The sequence below is a fragment of the Myotis daubentonii genome, chromosome 1 (genome assembly GCF_963259705.1).
Source record: "Myotis daubentonii chromosome 1, mMyoDau2.1, whole genome shotgun sequence".
Taxonomy (NCBI): Eukaryota; Metazoa; Chordata; class Mammalia; order Chiroptera; family Vespertilionidae; genus Myotis; species Myotis daubentonii.
In genome coordinates this window covers 86,584,794-86,590,601 of record NC_081840.1, presented here as the reverse complement: position 1 = coordinate 86,590,601, position 5,808 = coordinate 86,584,794, and the positions used below count along the sequence as shown (strand labels likewise).

The following is a 5,808-nucleotide window of genomic DNA, read 5'->3' as shown; positions in this document are numbered from 1 at the left end:
TAAAACTGGGGAAGTGAAACAGGAAAGGGCTGGGAACATGAGCCTAGTAGACTGTGCTGTTTTGGCTCACTAAGAAGTCTGAGTACAGGGATCCTGGGGTACAGGTTTAGGGAGTTTGCCTGGGATGAACTGCCAATGCCCATAGCTGCCCTGGTTGCAAGCCTTGTGGGAACTTAACAGAGTTTAGGAGATGCCTGCCTTTGAGGAAAGATGGGGAGAAGGGTGGTGCAGGCATGCTCGTGGGAGGGAGAGTATATCTGCATTAATTCTTATTCCAGTATAAGTGATGTAGGTTTAGCAATTAACCTATTTAATCACCACTTTACTAATTTATTCAAATTAGTTTTAATTTTGTATTTGTGTTCACATCATTTTCTTGTGACCTTGAAATGAATATTTTGTCCTAATTCTTTAGTATTTTTAGGTACTTGACAGTTTTTTAAATATCTTAACCATTTTCAGATTTGGAGCTCTTAGTTTCCCTTTTCTCTAAATTCTTTGTATTTCATTTTATTCAAATGTCTTTGTAGGTGTTCAATGACACCAACGTATATTTAACATCCTAAAATAATAAGTAAAATTTGAAGCAATGCACGTTATCCTCACTGTTACTATTTTTGTTGGACTTGGTTTATTTTAAATGTCAAAGATTTTTTTTAAAAAAAAATCTAGCTACCCGAGAGAATGTAGTATTTAGATACCCCCTAGATTTACTTCTTGGAAATTTCATTTCCAGATTTTTCATCTTTGTTGGCACTTGGTATATATAGAGAAAACATTACCAGCAATGTACTTTTCAAATAAAAACTAAAATCAATCCAATTCTTTAATTACAAAATAGTTGACTGATCCCTGGCTTAGGGTGTTAGTAAAATTAAATCTTATAAGTTTTATCCATTTGGAATAATTTATGATAGATTAAGTCAAAATAAGATATGTAAAAAATCTTACAAAGGTGTTGATAGTTGTTCTCTATTTTTACCATCTTTTTCCCCAAAGGTAATGAGTAAATGCATAGAGCTATGTAAAATAGTTGATAGTTTTAAAATACAAAAAATTAATAAAACATTCAGAAGATAGGACTGGGATATATCAGAATGGAATTGCTTTCCATCTTAATTTGTGTTCTTAAGGATCATTTAAAGTAGTGTGGGGTTTTTTTTGAGGGCCTTGATTACATCTCCGCACAGAGGTTAATCATGATCACTATAGGTAATAGATCAATAAATTGTGACAGATTAATGAAGTAATGTTTCTAAACTAATCCAGAAATATCAAAATCAAGTCCATAATGGATCTAGAAGAATGGAACCGATCATTATTTAATGGATGGTCTCTTCAAAGTGTAGGTTTCTGCTTTTGAAATCTTTTTGGCTATTTTGAGACTATATTTAAGTGCTATATGAGGCAAATCCTAACTGATTCAGATTTAAGTTTAAACAAGTTCCTTCAGCTAAGAATAACCTTAGAAGTTTTGATGTGTAGGATTTTGAGTGTTTTTCTGTTTAAAGCAGTGGTTTCCAAACATCAGAATCACTTGTGGGAAAGATCAAGCTATCCAGAAGGCACCCAACTACAATATATAAATCTCTGAGGTGCAAGAATAAGATATTTATTTCCAGTTACATGCTTATAAATTGTATCTGGGGAGGACATGAGTTTTTGAGAGAAATAGCTTGTATGGTAAGGGCAATCAATTTTAAACTCATATCAATATGTAGTCTTGATAGTTACTAAGCAATTTTATAATAAACTAGAGATCCACTGCACGATTTTGTGCACCTGTGGGTTCCCTCAGCCTGGCCTGCAGGATCGGGCCGAAACCAGTTCTCCAACATCCCCCGAGGAGTCCCAGATTAGGAAAGGGCACAGGCCAGGCCAAGGAACCCCATTGGTGCATGATTGGGGCCAGGGAGGGACATGGGGGGTTAGCCAGCTGGGGAGGGACAGCAGGAGGGCTGCAGGGCATGTCCAGCCAGTATTGCTCAGGCCCAACTTGCCGAACCCCAGTAGCAAGTTAACCTAGTTTTAGCCAAACACATCATGAACTGCAATAAATTATGTGATGTTAATTTGAATTGTATTGAAAATGTAGTTCTTTTGCAACACAAATCAATAGAACACAAAGCTAATGTAGTTAATTTGTTTTTAGTTTATAACAGCTATAAGAATAAGTTTATACACGGTTTTATGTTTATACATACTTAAGTAACAACATAATAGAAGCCATTATAGGACTACTGGAGGTCGAGAGAATTTACTGTTTTAAAAGGAGTCACAAATGAATTACCTGTGAGAAATTCTGCTGTAGCTCTTTAACAGCACAATGTTCAGTGAGCCAATGGCTCTGAAAGTGTGCTTTTCTGCTATCCTGCTGTACATATCTGATAATTTAGAGGCATCAGAAAGGTCCCATACCTCCGCCTCCCGCCAAGGATTTGATCTGTCATCGACCTTTTTGTTTTCCCTTTTTTCTGTATGTGGTCAACATTTTCTGGTTTTCAGGATATAAAGAGTTTAAACGTGGTCATCCAGGAGTGCAGCTTGACAAGGGGTAGAGGAATCAAGTTCCTGACCCTGGAGCTCTGACATCCTTCCAACGATCTAGACTCCTCTAACCTTGTACCCTTTTATAAACTGTTTGGTTGTAACGTTCCTAAAGGAAACATGAAAGGTCTTTTTATATATATTTCTTCAAATCATAAAATTGAACATCAATTTTACTACTTCTTCATAGCTTTGAAGTCAGTAATGGCTTATTAGAACAACAGGCCATTAGAAGAAATACATCAAAGCAGACTGTAATTTGACAATTTACTCAATAGATATTGACATTTTTGCAGAATTTTTTATTTTGGGTGGGGGAGAATACAGTGTTTTTATTACCTTTTCAAAGTTTCGAAAGAGAATTAAAACCATAAACAGGTTTAGCAATAAGTCCCGCAGATTTTCTGTTCCTTTTCTATTTTTGTCTCTGCAATACCAGAAACTCATATAGTTTCACACTATTTTCTTTTTGTACATCATAAAATTGTGTACAAATTTAAAAATTCAAAATTGTCTTTCGCAGGTTTTTATTTCAAACTATTGTGTCAGTTTTGGAGAGAGGTAGGACGACCAAATGAAGGAGAAAAAAAGCAAAACTCCACTTATTCTATAAATATACTGTATTCCTTACTAAGGTGCCAGCATAACGCAGGCAAACCTATGCTTTCCACTTTACTTCCCATACATGGAGCGGGGCAACCACCTCAATACTTGACCCTCATTTCTTTCACCTTTGGGCCTCATCTCGCAACGTGCAAGGCTGTTACTTGAGCAATATGGTTTTTGCAATAAAATCAGAATCGTGAGCACTAACTGCGGTATTTCCTTCAAGTCGGTCGGTTCTGCATGTGTATCTAACAGGGCTAGGGGCAGAGCGCGGGAAGTATACGGACTACAAGAGCGACTCCCCAGTTCCACCCTAACCGTGTAATTCCTCGAATCCACCTCTCAGGCCAAATATGTGGGCTTCAGTGTGCTTGCTCTTCAGAGTTCCGGCCGGTCGGGAACCTGGCTTCTAGGTCTCCCAGAAGACACACCTGGAGAGGCGTGGCCATCCTTCCGGGCTCTCCCATCCCCCGGCCGGGCCGGGCTGACTGGCCTCAGGCCCGAGACACCGGAGCGAAAGTTCGCCGAGCCCGCGGAACCCAGCGAGTGCGCCGACCGTCCAGAACTGAGCGGGCGAGGACTTGGGAGGAAGTTCACGGAGGGCTGGACGCCGGGCTCCTTTCAACAATGCCTTTTGCAATCGGCACAAGGTCCCTGTGCCACGGGTGAAATATCCATCGCACCTTCCATTTTTCACTGAGAGGACCCGTGCTCCACCCCGACGCCTAGCTACCCAGCAGGCAGGCCGCCTGCTCCAGGCTGGACGCTGGGGCCGCCTCGATCACGCCAACTCGGGTGCCTACTCGCCCCGGACCTCGGGAGCACCGCGCGCAGAGCCGTGGGCGGTGCCCGCCGCTGCCCGCCTGCTCCGCCCACCCAGCGCCACGGCCTGACGACTCTCAGCCCCGCCTCGCGCTCATTACCCAAGATGCCCCGGGCGCTCATTTGCATGTCCCGCGCGACAGGTGAACCCCGCGGCTCAGTCGCAGCCTAGCTGTCACCGCGACCAACACGCGAGCCTCGGGAGGGGTCCCGTGGCATCAAGTTCCCCTCACCGTTCCGAGGTCACCGCCAAAGGACGCGACCCAGTCACCGTAACCTGTAAGGAGTGAGCGCGCTCCGCCTTAAATACCTGGCGGACGGGGGTGCTGTCGTGCTCGCTTCGGCAGCACATATACTAAAATTGGAACGATACAGAGAAGATTAGCATGGCCCCTGCGCAAGGATGACACGCAAATTCGTGAAGCGTTCCATATTTTGCACCCCGCTCTGCTGGGCTGGGAAAAGATATGAGTCAAAGCACAATCATCATCTGGCACTCAAAGAAATCGTTACTTTTGCGCAAAAAAGATATCCGTGTAAGGCACTCTCTGAAATGAGAGCTATGCTAAAGTGTTCGCAGTGGGGTATTTGTGCGGATATGTTAACTTGCGTTTCCTTCATAAACCTCAGACTTTATGAAGTCTATTTATTTATGGTTTGTCTCCCTCCACAACACAAACTCCAGAGGCCCAGGTAGGTTGGTAGTTGTCCTCTAGAATGTAAGAATTCACCTAAGTTGTTCGGTGATTTCTTATCAAATCATTTCTGAATTATTGAGTTACTAAATTATTGCTAAAAAAATGAATCCTTACTAAAAGAAGCAAGCAACATCAGTGCTCATTTGTTGTGTCTAGTTTGACATTGTTCAGCCGCGTTAAGGCCTGAATCCTACGCCCTGTCTCAGACTGCGGGCTGTGCAAAGGCTGAGGCTGCTGTCAAAGGGTGGTTACAGCGGGTGAGAGCAATGCTGGCCGGTGCCCCTGGACCCTAGTGTTTCAGGACAATTGGAAACTGGCTGGAAGCAGCAAGCCCATTTGGATCTGCTTTCTCAAGTATTTCTAAGACCGGTTTTGTGGGCCTGTTTTCACTGGCCTTTAAAGGAGCTCTCAGAAATGCCGGTTTGCCTAAAACGGACGGATTCTGTGATGGAAAATTTGATCAGAAAGTTCACTGCCCAAACAAGGACTCAGAAGCAAGTACCAGGATCATTTGGTAATTAAAATGTATCTTGGTGGCTGAAGATGGCAGAAGGCGGTTAAGGAATGCTAGCCCCTCAAAGAGGAAAAGATTAGGTGGAAGTCCTGGAAGGCCTGGGCGCAGGCCCGGAGCAGGTCTCCAAAGCCCAAATCCCCGCAGTCCTGCAGAGCGACCGGGTGCAAAATATGGAACGCTTCACGAATTTGCGTGTCATCCTTGCGCAGGGGCCATGCTAATCTTCTCTGTATCGTTCCAATTTTAGTATATGTGCTGCCGAAGCGAGCACGACAGCACCCCCGTCCGCCAGGTATTTAAGGCGGAGCGCGCTCACTCCTTACAGGTTACGGTGACTGGGTCGCGTCCTTTGGCGGTGACCTCGGAACGGTGAGGGGAACTTGATGCCACGGGACCCCTCCCGAGGCTCGCGTGTTGGTCGCGGTGACAGCTAGGCTGCGACTGAGCCGCGGGGTTCACCTGTCGCGCGGGACATGCAAATGAGCGCCCGGGGCATCTTGGGTAATGAGCGCGAGGCGGGGCTGAGAGTCGTCAGGCCGTGGCGCTGGGTGGGCGGAGCAGGCGGGCAGCGGCGGGCACCGCCCACGGCTCTGCGCGCGGTGCTCCCGAGGTCCGGGGCGA

At 44.7% G+C, this 5,808-nt stretch overlaps 2 non-coding genes across 2 annotated transcripts; one reads left to right on the top strand and one right to left on the bottom strand.

Annotated features, from left to right (window-relative positions):
- Positions 1–4,306: 4,306 nt before the first annotated feature.
- On the top strand, positions 4,307–4,413 carry LOC132223423 (U6 spliceosomal RNA). The gene has a single exon (XR_009450473.1). It is a non-coding gene; the product is annotated as a U6 spliceosomal RNA (small nuclear RNA).
- Positions 4,414–5,351: 938 nt separating this feature from the next.
- Positions 5,352–5,458, bottom strand: LOC132223416 (U6 spliceosomal RNA). The gene has a single exon (XR_009450472.1). It is a non-coding gene; the product is annotated as a U6 spliceosomal RNA (small nuclear RNA).
- Between the last annotated feature and the right edge of the window lie 350 nt (positions 5,459–5,808).